Here is a 15,888-nt window from a genome sequence, read left to right as displayed (position 1 = left end):
TCTGTTCTCTCTCTTTGGTTTAGTGTGATTAATTTCTATCACTCAGTCTTCGAGGTCACTAGTTTGTTCCGCTGCTTCTTCCATCACTCTGTTCATTCCAGCAAGCATGTTTCTCCTTTATTGTGTCCTCAGTGTCTGTGTTATATCTTATCTATGTCAGGGGTCTCACTCTTCTACTCATTTCTCAACTCCAATGAGTATCCTTATGATCATTGCTTGAAATTCTGTATCAGGTATGTTACTTATATCTCTTTGGCTTAGATCTCTGGCTGTGGCTTTGAGTAGGTCTTTCATTGTAGATAAACATCTCTGTGTGTCCATTTTGTTTGTCTCTCTGGCTCTATTTCTCTGTGTTAAGAAAGTCAGCTGTGCCTTCTGATCTTGAAATTAATGCCGTTATGAAGAAGAGGTCCTGGAGTCCTCAGCAGTGCATGTCTCCATTTATAGGACCTGGAACTTCAGGAGGCTATCGTATAGGTGTTGTTCACGGCCTGCTGCTGTGTCTGGGTTACTTTTCCTTTCAGTGCAGGGGTCCGCACTGATTGCGTGCCTGTTGTGGGCTCTGCTTGCTCTCAGTGGTGTCAGTGGGACCCAGGCAGGCCAGCTGAGTCAAGAATCAAGAATCAGCATGAATACATGTGTCTCCTGTGGCCTGGGAATTGTGTAAAATGCCATGTTTACATTGCCTCTCTACACAGGCAGGGACCTGGCTATCACTCATCCTCCTGGATCACCCAGTGCTGGGTCAGCTGACCTCCAAAGGGCCAGGATCTAAACTCAAGGGAATTCAGCCCCTCTGGGTTTTAATGCCCAATGTTGTGGAGATTAGTCTTCCCTGTGTCAGCTCCTTGGTGCGAGGGCTCACTTTCTCTGCTCCTTCTGCGGGCAGCCAGCCTCCAACTTTCTGACCTTCCTAACCTTCCTGATGCAGCTTCTATTTAGGTGTGGAGTTTGTTGTGCCATTCTTGGATCCCTCTCTGGTTCATGGACTTGGATGTGGAAGTTATGTAGTTGAAAACATGGGACAGGGTGGGTTCAGGGTCTGCTTAGTCTGCTATTATTAATTTTTAAATGTCTTATTATTTTGGATTTTTGAGACATGGGCAGACAGACTCATCTCACCCATGCACTTCAGGATTTGAAAGGAATGTTCCCACATTTGCTTCTAGTATTTTGTGCTTTGAAACTCTCTTTAATGAGGTATAATTTACATATAACAAAGAGCCTCAAATTAAAGGGTATAATTTGATGAGACTTGTTCTCATGGATACAGCACCATGAAGTCATATGGTTGCTCTCTAAACCTTAAATCATGATCCCTTTGTGTCTAGCGCTAATGTTGCTTTTGAAGTAAGGACTTTTTTTTTATGTTTTCAGATATTGCCCAGGTGTCTGAAGGCCTGCACTAGGGTACCTACCTCCTTTTCTGATAGACTTTATTCCCGAAAGATTGCAGTCATTCTACCTTTGGACTTTATCCTGTGTTGTATCTTTCAGTCTGTTCACTTAATTTTGTTGGAGTACTTTAAATTTTTTTTTTTCAACGTTTATTTATTTTTGGGACAGAGAGAGACAGAGCATGAACGGGGGAGGGGCAGAGAGAGAGGGAGACACAGAATTGGAAACAGGCTCCAGGCTCTGAGCCATCAGCCCAGAGCCTGACGCGGGGCTCGAACTCACGGGCTGCGAGATCGTGACCTGGCTGAAGTCGGACGCTTAACCGACTGCGCCACCCAGGCGCCCCAGTTGGAGTACTTTAATGCTGAGGGATGCATAATTGGATTGATTTTCACTAAATGGTATGAGCTGCAGTTCCAATCATGACAGAAAGCACGTGCTTCCTGTGTTAGGTACTCAGGAGCAAGGCAGATACCCTGGGCACTTGAGCTGAGTATATCACTCTTTTTGCCAGCCCTCTTCCCTTCCCTGGGAGACAAGCGTCTCATTTTGGTCACACAGAAATGTAGGTGAAGTCAGCAGAGAAGGGTCCCTTCTCTTCCGTTTGTCTCTCAAACACCCTGTCACACTACCTTCTGCTTGTCCCTTTCCCTGACTCAATCCCCCAGGCCCACTGCTCCACTCCAGCCATGATCAGGGTGTCCTCCAGCTGCTGGCCTCTTCTCTGGCCATCGCTCAGTGAGGAAACTACAGGAGGATTATGTAGTTCATGGGTCTGATCAAGAAATCTCTGGGGCGCCTGGGTGGCGCAGTCGGTTAAGCGTCCGACTTCAGCCAGGTCACGATCTCGCGGTCCGTGAGTTCGAGCCCCGCATCAGGCTCTGGGCTGATGGCTCAGAGCCTGGAGCCTGTTTCCGATTCTGTGTCTCCCTCTCTCTCTGCCCCTCCCCCGTTCATGCTCTGTCTCTCTCTGTCCCAAAAATAAATAAACGTTGAAAAAAAAAAAAAAAGAAATCTCTGCTCCTCAGAGTCCTCCTACACGTGGTGCTGTCTGTGGAGACCTGGCATCCTGGGCATGGGTCTGACCCTCACTCCTCTCTACAGTCACTCCTGGTCCCTCATCCTTCTCCACCATTAGAACTCAGCCATTTCCTAAGAACAGATACCTGTCTGTCTGACCCCAAGGCACCATGGAGTCAGGGAATATTTCCAAAATAATTGAGCGTAAGCACCCCATCAATGTAGATATAGGAAGTTCCCATCACCCCGGAAAACTCCCTCAGGCTCCCCTGCAGAAAGGGTGATCTTGCTTCTATCCTCCATCACCACCATTTCTGGCACTTTGTTACCTGTGTGTACAGGAACCCCACTGTGTGCACTCAATGGGGAGTCAGAGTAGATGGCCCTAGAAGCAGACGCTGACACAGAGACAAAACGATGAAAGGTAGATTAGGGGACAGTAGGAAGGACAAAGTGGAGGGGACATGATGGGCAGGGAAAGCATTCAGGTAGATCTGACACCTTCTTAAAATGTATATATAATCACCATAGTCTGTCACCGTGCACAGTCCTGTTCAGATTTCAAAAGAGTTGTCCTATAAGGCAAAGAGATTTTGGTTTATTCCCCTGTGATCTTATGTTTTCCTACATGCATTCTGTCTTCTGTAGTTTATCTGTGGCTGTGGCCTCAGATGAACATTTTAGTGTGTGGCTGCATCTGTGAGATTAGGTGTAATAGAAAATGATTGTCTTCAGATCTAGGTCTCTGAATGTACACATTCTCATAATTATCTTTTCTTTCATTGTGTGGCAGGGCCCGAATTCTAATAGAAAAATGAGGGACATTGTCTTACTTTTTAAAACAGTGATTCCCACCCTGGGCTGAGTTGTTAACAGTCTTAGTTTAATGAACTCCCGTGACCATCTTTTTTGGAGGATCATTGTGTGGAGATATCTTAATTGAAACTATGAGAAGCGTGAGGGGACACTTCTCAGAGATTTTGCAGACGCTTTATGCACTGAATGTCTTCTTTTTCTCTTGTTCTTAGAAACAAATATTACCCCTGTTTTCACAGATAACACAGCTGTCATAATATTGTGAGAGAAGTTTGAGGAGATGCAAAGCTGTAGTCAGGGTGATGACAGGGGTCCAGCAGTGGTGGCATCTGGCCAGCCCTGAATTGTAGGATGACTCAGCTGATCTAGACCCTGTCTCCACTTTTAGTCTCACTGAGGGATATGAACTTGGGCATACAGCATTTTCATAAGACCAAGTTAAATGTCCCATATCTCCAGGGCTCTTTTCCCCCCACAAATATCCAGAACCTTCAGGAAAATCCAGGGAGACAAGAATCTTTTTAGGTGATTACCTGCGTGCACTTTGGCAACACACTGACATTTTGGAGATGAACACTGCATTGTGCACTGAGAGCGATCCCACATAGCAGCTCCGTATGGACCTCACACTCCCTGCTCAGGCTGTGACCAGGAATGACCTCCAACTGCATCTCACTGACCCCAACACCCTCCCCTCTGCACCTCCTCAAACTCTGCTTACTGTGCTCAACTTCCCTTCTATTCCTGTATGATTCAAGGCTCCCCCGGTTTTGCCCTGGATCCTCACTGGTGTTTCCATGTTGGTGATCACAAGGTCTGCATCGTTTAATGAATGTCCCTCTGTCACACAGGACACCTGATGCTCTAAAAGGGGTGCACCTCATTCATCACAGAACCCAAAACATTGTGTCTCCAACATATGCACCAGTACCGCTGATACATCTGCTTTTGTGTAAAAAATCCTCTTTCATTTGACAAGAGAAACATATAGCTCACTGTATTACAGGGACATGACACTGCCCATTGTATGTATGTCCTGAGAAACTTGAGATATGCTACAGTGTCCTCAGGCAGTTTGTAGTTGGATTGCCAAGACTCACAACCGTCTCTACATCATTGCCACAAAGTCAATCATGAATAAGATGAATATACTTTACCAGCCACTCATCCAGTTCAGGTCATCTTAACAAATAGAGTAGGTGGAGGAGGGGGATGTGGCCTATAGCCCATGACTGGTGGTGAAGGGTGGTCCATGGGGTACAGCCTGCAAGGCAATCCTGGGAAAGGACCAGGACTCTTGCATACAAAATAGCCTGGGGAAAAGAAATGAGAGGTATGTTCATAGGACAGAACAGAGCACCAACACCAGCAAAAAGCAGAAACCCAAAGAAGCTGTTCTCATATCCTACTAGCTTCCCCACCACCAGGTTTCAAGAGGGCAGCATCAGCGCCAAAATCTCTACCCATACTTTGGGTTCCACTTACAGCTTTGAGGTGAGGAATGGATGTGATTGGGATAAACTAGTGTCCCCACATGTCTGGAAATGTAGAAACAGCAAGGGCCCCTTTCCTAGAAGATTTATAGGCTGAATACTAAATTAACAAAGTAGCATATTCCAGATAGGAAGGCAACTATGTCCAGGATCACACTCCACCCTTCATCCCCTCCACCACAGAGGCTGTTTATTGTGTATGTGAAGAACTACAGAATGAGAAGGAATGACAAAGCCAGTGTCCACACATGTAATCATAGCCCTCGTGGCTCAAAGTTCTGCCTCTAAGCCCCTGCCTGTGTCCAAACTACTGTCCCGACAATGGGGTCTCCTCCTCTCTGGAAGTGCTATCCATGGGCACAGAGACATATGGGGAGATGGGGATCCTGAGGGCCTGTAGAGGACCTGGGAAAGCATGCTCTTAGAGAAACAGGTAGCCTATACATGTTAGTTGGGTTCAGCTAATTTATTTTACTTCGGAGGTACTTCTCAGCTTAAGTGCAGTACACTTTGCAGGGTAATTGTGTCCTATGGAAAAATGAGCTGAAATTCTAAAAGACAAAATTAACACAAATGCACTTTGATTTCTGGTGTAAGTTTCCATGTTTTAGCTGTACCTGTGACACAGGACACGAGAGAACGTGCTCATGTGAACACAAGTGAAGGACACCATGGGCACTTGCCACACAGGTAATTTTGGATGTTTTCTCTTCACAACTTAAGTTTCAGTGCATGTTTTCTATCACAAACATGCCACCTCTTATAGTTCAGAGTGTTTTTGCCCAGGGCACACCTGAAGGGATTCTGGACAGCATGTTTACCAAAATGCTGATGGGTATGAAATTTATTTACTTTGTCTAAGACCATTCTAAAGGACACATACAAAAATATAAGTTGGAGTGAAGGCAGTTCGCATTTTCTTTAATTTTTTTTCAACGTTTATCCACTTTGGGGACAGAGAGAGACAGAGCATGAACGGGGGAGGGGCAGAGAGAGAGGGAGACACAGAATCGGAAACAGGCTCCAGGCTCTGAGCCATCAGCCCAGAGCCTGATGCGGGGCTCGAACTCCCGGACCGCGAGATCGTGACCTGGCTGAAGTCGGACGCTCAACCGACTGCGCCACCCAGGCGCCCCCAGTTTGCATTTTCAAATTGTAAGGATACCCAGAGATTTTTATGAGCACATTAAAACCCTCAATAGAAGGAAACAGGAGAGGAAGAAACAGCAAGAGCAATGATTCCACATTGAGGAGATCCACAAAGAATGAGGCAAGGTAGGAGACTTCCAAGTGGAGTGTGGTGTCATCCTCCTTGATTTATTCCAGGAACACATTAGAAAAGCCCTATGGTCCCCACCTTTAGGCACGCTTAGCTGCTCAAGTTACCACAAACAGATGCCATCTGGGAAACAGGGAAGCCTGCAGACTCGGCAGTAAAGGTTTTGCATCTGGGGAAAAAAAAAACAGCAGACATACCATACGACACACAAACCAGAGACAACTGTACAGAAAGATGTGGCTGTCCATAAAGACTTAGAACTGAAAACGGCCACAGCATTTACTTTGTGCTTCTTGGCAGTTTTGGCAGAGCCAGTGTCGATGTCACTCTTGGTTGTGACACCTACTTCTGGACCTGCAAAAAGCCCTAGAAGGGATGGAGGTTTATTCTGACTTGAGTAGACTGTTTGGAGGTCAAAAACAAAACAAAAAACCCTCCCCTCATACTTCCGACAACTTAAACTCTTTGCCCCAATGAGATCCCAAATTACATGCACAGGGTGTCCCACATGCCTCTGGTGATACCCAAGAAGAACTTGAAGAACCATCCCTTATAACTTGATGAAGACTCCTAAAAGCCCTGATTCAGATGTATTCATCACTCATCGAACAACTATGGATGGCTGGGGGCACAAATAGATGGACGTACGTTACATTGTGCCTCATGCCTCACAGATCCCAGCAAGTGGACTGTGTACAGGGCATTTCTGCTGAAGCGCTATGTCTGATTTTCTGCATACGGCCCCATTCCTTTTCCACAAGAGATGCCTGTACCAACCCATGGTGGGGGAAAGGACAAAGATGAGATCCTGAGCAACTTGAGGAATATGGTAATAGCAGCAGACACATTCCCCTTGCATCACAATGGTCTGTGGTACCGCCTCTGCACCTTGGCCCAAGACCTAACAGCCACAAAATAAGGTGTGTTTTACAAGTCAACTCCTAGTGCTCGGATCATCTTACCAAGTGTTGCAGGTGGAGGGGTTCCGGGTGGCCTCAGGGCCACTAAGGTTCAGGAGGTGGACGTGCCTAATAGTCCATGGGGGCGGGGCATCTCCAGGGTAGGGCATGCAGAATCGTCCAGTTAACAGAGGAGGTCCCCAGGATCCAGACTGCCCTGCAGAACAGAAGTGACAGCTACATCCATATGCCAGACAAGGGAACCAATACCAAAAGCAGCTGTAACCCAGAGAAGAAGTTGTCAGCACCTGCCACCTTCTCTGCCACCAGGATCCAAGAGAGTAGCATCAGTACCTGAAAACTCTGTCCCTGCCACTGGATACCACCTACAGCTTGGGGTAGCAGATGCAAGAGGTTAACCTACTGCCACCACACATCACTGCCCATGTCTGTGGAAGAAAATGGCAAGGGTCCTGTCCTAAAGGGTTAACAGAAGTAATTACAGATTAATGAAGTAGCATTCTCCAGACAGGCAGCCATCGATGTCCAGGTTCACCCTGCATCCCTCCTCTACGGTGACTCCAGATGCTCTGCTTTTGCTATATCAAGAACACAAAAAAATGAGTGGGAATAAATGGCTCATATTCTGCTCGTGGAATCACAGACACTCCTGGCAAAATATTCTGCAGCCGGACCCTCACTGTGCCTCCTCTGCTCCTCTCCCTGAGAAAGGAGTCTTCCCTCTTGAAGTGTTGTCAAAGGCCTCGGAGACCTCTGGGGAGTGGAGGATGCCTGGAATCTTGCAGGGGAAGGAGAGTCTTCTGTGAAGAACGAGTTACTTGTGGTGAATGTCTACAAAGCTCAGATGTGTTCATCTTACTTCATAGGGAATTCTGACTTTAAGCATACTACAGGACACAGAGTCATTATGTGCAATGGAAAAAAAAGAGGGAGAAATTCACATAACAGATTTCATGCAAGTGTTTTGATATAAAACTGGTATGTGTCATGAGACTATATCAGCTCTAACAGTGACTGGGGACACAACCAGAAACTGCTCATAGAAACACAATTGAAGGACACAGTGTTCAAATTGTTTTCACCTAAGGTATAGCTGGAGGATTCCAGACAAGTCATTTACCAACAAAGACGGAAAGGTGATGAGTGATGATATTGGCTTTCTCTAGGACCACTCTAAATGGCACAGGGCACATAATAGAAAGTTGGAGTCATGATGTCGTTTCTAACAGGTTCATCTCCTAGCCAGAATCAAGAGAGGAAGACACAGCAGCCTCACTGTTCCCACAGAGGTGAGGTCTGGAAGGGATCACCCAGGCCGGGAGACCTGTTTGGAGTGTGCAGTCATCCTCCTCTCATTATTTCCTGAAACTCACAGAAAAACCTTAAGGTACTCAGTCTCTAAGCGCTTTTGGCTTCTAAACTTACCACAGAAAGCTGACAGACTAAAAATTGAGAAGCCTGTGGGCTCCTGGGTTATGAGTGTGCATTTGGAAAAGAAAGAACAAACAGACATATCACACAACACGCAAAACGAGACAAGGCTGGGTGAGTGTGCTGTACATAAAGATGAGGGTTTCCCAAAAGAGTTACAACTGAGAATGGCCCCGGCATTTACCTTGTCCTTGTCTGCATTCTTGGTACAGTCAGAGCCGCTGTAACCCACAGAGGTTTCAGCAGTTTCTCGATCTACTAAAGACCCTAGAAGGGACAGAGGTTTATTCTGCTTTTAGAGGACTGTGCAGAATGAAAACAATCCCTCAACTCATTCCTCAAATATCTTAAACTTTTCTCTACAGTCAGGTCCCTGACCAGAGGCAGAGTGTATCCCAAATGCCTCAGGTGACCCCCAAGGATAAGGGGGAGAACCGTCCCCTCACCTTGATAAAGACCTCATGGTGCCCTAGTTCATGTTGTTTCATAATTAATCACATAACTGTGGACAGGTCAGGCACAACTAGCAATTTAGAATTCACCAGTAAAACAGTTTTCTCAGTATACATCATGGGAAATCACGGATTCCATTACATATCAAGAATTAATCTGAGGATGCTTGGATTCAGCATCCGACTCTTAATTTTGGCTCAGGTCACGATCTCACAGCTTGTGAATTCAAGCCCAGCGTTGGGCTCCTCACTGACAGTGTGGCACCTGCTTGGCATTCTGTCTATGCGTCTCTCAAAATAAATAAACTTAACAAAAAAGAATAACATTGAGAATACTGGTTTGGTGTATATCCTCAATGAGTCCTCAAGAAGGGTGCATTTCTTCAGGCTTCAGGCAAATTGTTCAATCTCCCAGCTTATCTACAAGCTGCCTTCCACATGAGAGCAGTTAGTATATAAGAAAAGAGTAATTTGACACTATTGAGAAAAGAAAAACTGTCAGAAGTTATCAGTGAACCTGCAGAGTTGCACTGATACCAACAGAGGACTAAGCTAAGCTTTATGGAACTTGAATTGAGGGATGCATGGCTACAGTTCCCAAAACAAACAAAAAGAAAGACTGTTAAAACTAGTGAATAAATGACCTTCTCCTCAAATAAACTAAAGTCTTCACATTGTGTCCGGGTGGGAAGAAGGTTTCCAGGCTCTTCAGACAGGGGGATGCTAGAGGAGGTGGGAGGGTCACCGTCAGAGGAGGGGCATGAGCTCCACCAGTCACAGGGACAAGTGCCTCACTGTCTGCGGCACCAGAGGAGAACACCCTTCTGTCACCCCTTTGGACCACCTGCCGTCCTTAGTGCTTGTGATTCTTTCCAGACCACATGATGATCACACACAGGAACAGGCTGCACAGCAGAAATTAGACTGCGGCACATCACAACGTGCTCCTTACCTCTCCTTGCAGGGTTCTTGCAGTGATTGGTTTCTGCCTCGTGTATCCCTCAGGCAGCCTCTGTGCTTCCATCCCTTCCAGTCTTGGATACAGAAAAATAATGGACTTCTATAAGAGTTGCAACACCACGTCGTCTACTAGACAACAAACAGTGCAGGTGTCATCCCTGGAAACACCCATAAAAACGCAAGTCAAATGACCACACCTGTATTTCAAGTAAGCGACCTCCCTGCCCTGCTCCGCCATCTCCCTGTCCCAGATCTGAGTCTTGATCTGGGGGAGAAAAAAACACATCCACTTTCAGTCAGAAGGTGGTGCCAGACTGTGCACCAAACAAGGAGGAGGAAACAAGAAAACACTTACCTAGTTGTCCTGAGCATTCTTCTCATGAACTGCAAGCTGAAAAAGCCAACAATGAAAATCCTGTGGTTAGGGATTCCAAGGGCCACTACACTCACCCGCGTGAGGTGCTAAGGGTTCAGTATGTCAGGCAGAACTCAGGTTACCTGGTATCTAAAGGTGAGCTCTGCCTGCTGCAGCTGTTCCCGTGTTTGTTCAATTTGTTGCCTGTGAGTTACAATTGCTCTTGTCAGATAAGGCCCAATATTGGGTATGATTTTAAATAAGCTGCCCACATTCCCAACAACCTCATATCTGTCCCCTGATACAATTTATTCTTACACATGAAACACTTTGCCCATGATTATCAATCATGGTGCTGTACAGTAGGATCAAAGCTATTGTTACATCCTTTCCTTACTCATTATTCCATGCCTGTAGGGTTCAGAGTTCATAGAATTCCTTCCCATTTTCAATCTTTCTCGAACTCATCATGTGACAGGTGTCTTTTATCATAAAGATCTATTCTTCTATAACTTATATCCTCACCATGTTTCCCAGGGTTGCAAAGACGAGGGCCATGAAATGGCACTACCACATTGATGGGTATGATTCATTGTATGACATTGTATGACACAATGCTTTCCTACAGATTATAACAATTGACACCACCCCTGAGGAATGTTAGCATGGACAAAGTTTCCACACAGTCTGGCCACTACTTGAGATCTGCAAATGTTTAGAAACTTAATTGTTTTATTCTTTCTAAACTTACCTTTTCTTATCTGTTAATACTCTATGCATATGTTGACTTTAAACATTACAAAAAGATTAAAAACCAAAAAATGAACAGTGGTTTCATGAGCTGCTGGTAATTACTAGCTGAACTCACTTGTACTTGTTTATTTCTTCTGTAGCTATTTTCTTTTTTTCCCCTAATGTTTATTTATTTTTGAGACAGAGAGAGAGTGAGCACATGCATGAGCGGGGGAGGGACAGAGAGAGATGTAACAGAATCTGAAACAGGCTCCAGGCTCTGACCTGTCGGCACAGAGCCTGACACGGGGCTCGAACTCCCGGACTGTGAAATTATGACCTGAGCTGAAGTCGGACGCTTAAAAGACTGAGCCACCCAGTTGCCCCTTATGTAGCTATTTTCAAATTGTACCTGCAGCTGCCAGCTGATTCTTCTTTGCCGCCAGTTCACAGTGTCATTTTCAGTGTCACAGTCGGGAACAAGGTCCAGAAGTTCTCCCTTTTTACCTCCCAGCACTCTTGAAGGCCTATGCAAATATCCCTTCCCCCACTTCTCCCATAAATGCACAGACTGACAACCCAATCAGAGAAATGAAGTGAACACCCCATTTAAGTGCAAGAAAATTCAACTTCTGTCTCCTGCCACGTCTCTACTATTGGGAACTGTCTTTCTAGTTCTCTTGTTTCCTCTCCTTTATCATAAAGTCATCAAATAACATTGTACTTTGTGCCTTCCCAGAGTTGGTCTTTTGTTTGATATGGTGAAGACTCATTTCATCAGTGAGTGAAAAACCATATCTGACCAACTGTACCCATTAGGATGAATCAAGGGATCATCACTAGTCTTACACCTCCATGGGGAGCCCTGATTCTCAGTCCAAAAGTTGTACCATGACGCAGGCAATCACCTGAAAGACGACCTTCCAGAATATGATTTCACTAACATTGCAGCTCACTCCCAGATATCGCTAGCGTTCAGGACTGCAACCCCTGCCTCCATCTTCAAAAGGCCATTCTTAGAACAACATCATCTCCTGACGTACAACCTGATATGAACTGTCACACAGTCTGGGTTTACTTCCAGGAAAGAGATTTCAGGTGGAAAACTCTCAACTTCATGGAGCCAAACCTACTTTAACAAGACTCATTCCATTGATAGTGAAGGCAGCAGAAGGCAATGCTTGGCAAGGCTGGGTTGCTGTGTTGCCCTCAGACTATTTTCTTTGTGGTGTTGACTGAGATGGTTTCAACTTGACACTTGATGTACTCAAGAATCATACGCAAAATTGAAAATCTCTTAGCAAATGACACAAAAGCACTAGACAGAGAAAGGCACATGCATTTCCTTCTGGCCTCTCAGGCAGTCCTTTGGCAAATGCTTGCTGGAGTGGTTGTAATGTAGTGGCTCTGTTGTAAGGGGTTGAAGATAGAGAGGTGGTCAGGGTGCTGTACCCACTCACAGAAAGAGCTTACGAGTTAACAAAAACAAGATGCCAGTGAGACAGAGCAAGCCCTAACCCCAGCTGTGGGAAGGACGAACATAAAGGTGAGTCTCCAGGGAAGAGAAGCCTTCACTTTCCAACACGAGTGAGGGACTCTAAAGTCCCCCATCTCCTCCTGAGAACAAAAGGAAATACTGTACAAAGGAGGAAACATGTGACTGAATGCACCAAGTATCTGACAACCCCACAAAGACACACAAGACCAAGATGGAGAAGAAGGAAGCCCAGGACAAAGCCAGCCTGGCAGTTGGACCCAAACTCCCTAGGACTCATCATTGATGTGGGGGGCATACATTTGAATGGCAAAGAAGCTGAACAACTTTATGGGCACAGACTTAGAAGTAAACAAGTGTAGTTCAGGGCGGCCAGCAAAGATGAGCCTTAGTGAAGCTGCGGGCTTTGGCCAAGACTCAGAAGAGTTACACTTAAAAAATCAGGGGACAGGAAACAACTTGACTTTCTTAGGGATTGGGCCTGCAGTGAGCAATCTCACTGGCAGAATGGATTCAGGGATCCAGTACTGCTGGTACCCCTACCCACTTTCCAGAAAGCAACTTCCATTGTTTCTGCAGCAAGAGAATTCATTTTTTCCCCACACATTTTTGACCCATGTCTGGTCCTGAACAAAAATGACCTAATTGCTGGGTGACAAAACAGTGTGATGCGATTGAAACCTATAGGACAGTGTAGGTGGATCCAGGTATTAAAGTTATTAATGATGGTACCTTCCCTCTGCCGCCCCAAAAACATGACACAATGTGTGGCAAGCACTTAGGAGAAAGAAAAATGCAGGTTACGTTACAGAAAGCAAGGTAGGAAGGGAAGGTCCAATTCTACTGAATGCATTGGGCAAAAATACTCTGGACCCAGTTCCAAAAGAAATACAATTATCTCTACTGGCTGCCATGTTCTCCCATACAACTTGGTCCTTGTGACAGTTCTCACATGAACATCTTACTTTTCTAAATTTTTTTTTAACGTTTATTCATTTTTTGATAGAGACAGAGTGCGAGTTGGGTAGGGCCAGAGGAAGATATAGAATCCAAAGCAAGCTCCAGGCTCTGAACTGTCAACACAGAGCCCGACATGGGGCTTGAACTCATGGACCGTGAGATCATGACCTGAGCCGAATTTGGACGTTCAACCGACTGAGCCACCCAAGCGCCCCCATCTTACTTTTTTGTAGGCACTTTTCTTTGTTCATAGAATTCTTCCAGGTTATGTGCTTTCTCTTTCAGCTGTTTGACTTTTGCTTCCTTTGTGGCTTTCACAGACCTCAATGCATTACACTTGTCTTCCAGGGCGTTTTTATTTTCTGGAAAAAAAAAAAAGGTGTTTGCTTGATAAACATGCACATGACCTGAGTCTTGATTTTGGTGAGACACAAAAAGCGCAAGAACCATGAAGGCATGAAAGTATTCTTTCCCTTACCAATGCAAAGTCATTGCCATCATATGGGGATTTCTCCCCAACAGAAAATATAACTTCTAGTTGACAGTTATTGGACCTCAAGGCTCTTAGCTCTACATCCTCGAATTCAACATTGGCACCTTGTGGTTAAGACAGATATGAGGAAAGACTTTCACGGAAAACTGATCACACAACAATTTGTACCTCACACAGCAAGATCGTGCATTGCAATCAACAAACACTTTAGAGGCATGAATATAACTAGAAGACAAAGATGATGGAAAATAGTTCATGTCTAACAACTCATGGCTTTCTTAGTGGTGTATGTATGTATGTATGTATGTATGTATGCCTGTTTATCCCCCATTCACGTTGAAAATTTACTATTCAGCATTCAGAGAGAAAGAGACTATTGAGCACCTGGGTGGCTCAGTCAGTTGAGCATCAGATTCTTGATTTTGTGTCAGGTCATGATTGTAGGATCATGTGATCCAGACCTGTGTTGGGCTCCACACTGAGTGTGAATCCTGCTTAAGATTCTCTCTCTTTCCCTCTGCCCCTCTCCCCCACTTGCATGCCCCCTCACTAAAATAAAAAAAAATCATAAAGCATAATTTAAACATATTTTTTAAAGGGAAAGGATTATACACTTTGGCTATCACCCTTTCTCTCTCAACTATATTTGGGTATTTTCTACATATCTTGGAGGGCAGAGTTGAATGATGTGATAATTACCTAGTTGTGAAAATAAAAGATAACTCCTAGTCCTTGAAATAGCAAATCTCATCTTGGCGGTCCTAGTAAAATTCCAGCTCATTGGTCAGAAAGAGTTTTGGCTCCCAGAGGCCCACTGTCTACTGTGGTAAATGGCAGGCAAATATGCTGTGCTCACTTCACCCAATGAACAAAAACCCTCCAAAGCCAAATTACGATAAAACTCAGCAGCCAACTCTTAACCACTTCCTGATTCTTCACATTTCTTTCTCTCTCTCTGAGTTTGCAAGGTAGCAAGTGCACTTTGAACGGTGTCATTTAAAATTTCACTAAAGTGGGTGCCTGCGAGGCTCATTCAGTTAAGCATCTGACTTCAGCTCAGGTCGTCATCTCATGGTTTGTGAGTTTGAGCCCTGTGTCGGACTCTGTGCTGACAGCTCAGAGCCTGAGGCCTGCTTTGGATTCTGTGTCTCCCTCTCTCTCTGCCCCTGTCTCTCTCTCTCTAAAATAAATAAACATAAATAATTTTATGTTTACTTGTACTCAACAAGTACAAAAAGATAGAGATCATACCGTGCACAGTTTCAGACCCCAATGCTATGAAACTCTAAATCAACCACAAGAAAAAATTTGGAAAGATAACAAATACTTGTAGACTGAAGAACATCCTACTGAACAATGAATAGTGGAATGCAAGCTGCTGCAGCCACTCTGGAAAACAGTACGGAGGCTCCTCAAAAAGCTAAAAAGAGAACTATCCTACGACACAGCAATTGCAATAATAGGCATTTATCTAAGGGATACAGGTGTGCTGTTTTGAAGGGACACATGCACCCCCATGATTATAGCACCACTATCAACAATAGCCAAAGTATGGAAAAAGCCCAAATGTCCATTGATGGATGAATGGATAAAGAGGATGTGGTGTGTGTGTGTGTGTGTGTGTGTGTGTGTGTGTGTGTGTGTGATGGAGTATTACTCAGCAATCAAAAAGAATGAAATCTTGCCATTTGCAACTACATGGGTGGAACTAGAGGGTATTCTGCTAAGTGAAATTAGTAGTCAGAGAAAGACAAATATCATATGACTTCACTCATAGGAGGTCTTTGAGACACAAAACAGATGAACATATAATGGAAGGGAAACAAAAATAATATAAAAACAGGGAGGTGTACAAAAGAAGCACACACATAAATATGGAGAACAAACAGTGGGTTACTGGAGGGGTTGTGGGGGGGGATGGACTAAATGGGTAAGGGGCACTAAGGAATCTACTCATGAAATAACTGTTGCACTATATGGTAACTAATTTGGATGTAAATTGTAAATAATAAAAACTAAAATTAAAAAAAAAATGAATGGGTGAACCAAGAAGTTAAAGGGAAAATTAAAAAGTACATGGAAGC

The 15,888-nt window shown here is 44.7% G+C and overlaps 2 long non-coding RNA genes across 8 annotated transcripts in view; one reads left to right on the top strand and one right to left on the bottom strand.

Moving 5' to 3' along the window:
* Positions 1–2,828: 2,828 nt before the first annotated feature.
* Positions 2,829–15,888, bottom strand: part of LOC123576372 — a 109,469-nt gene continuing 96,409 nt past the window's right edge. The window contains exons 5-12 of one of the 4 annotated variants that reach the window (XR_006701335.1): positions 13,535–13,673; positions 10,268–10,328; positions 10,125–10,160; positions 9,762–10,034; positions 6,969–7,122; positions 5,172–5,278; positions 4,392–4,547; positions 2,829–2,993 (exon numbers count right to left, since the gene is read on the bottom strand). This is a non-coding gene — a long non-coding RNA (uncharacterized LOC123576372). Of the gene's footprint in view, positions 2,994–4,391; positions 4,548–5,171; positions 5,279–6,968; positions 7,123–9,761; positions 10,035–10,124; positions 10,161–10,267; positions 10,377–13,534; positions 13,674–15,888 lie in introns of those variants that run through there. The other 3 variants (XR_006701337.1, XR_006701336.1, XR_006701334.1) reach the window with 3 other exon arrangements.
* Positions 5,272–9,956, top strand: LOC123576373. Of its 4 annotated transcripts, none has more exons than XR_006701340.1 (4): positions 5,272–5,417; positions 6,681–6,926; positions 8,156–8,313; positions 9,843–9,956. It is a non-coding gene; the product is annotated as an uncharacterized LOC123576373 (long non-coding RNA). The 4 variants fall into 4 exon arrangements; XR_006701338.1 differs by having other exon boundaries at positions 9,815–9,926; XR_006701341.1 differs by lacking the exon at positions 5,272–5,417 and adding an exon at positions 5,873–6,002 and having other exon boundaries at positions 9,815–9,926.

Source organism: Leopardus geoffroyi, chromosome D2, assembly GCF_018350155.1.
Source record: "Leopardus geoffroyi isolate Oge1 chromosome D2, O.geoffroyi_Oge1_pat1.0, whole genome shotgun sequence".
NCBI classification, from domain to species: Eukaryota; Metazoa; Chordata; class Mammalia; order Carnivora; family Felidae; genus Leopardus; species Leopardus geoffroyi.
Note: the sequence above shows the minus strand (reverse complement) of the source record. Positions and strands in the feature narration are given on the sequence as shown.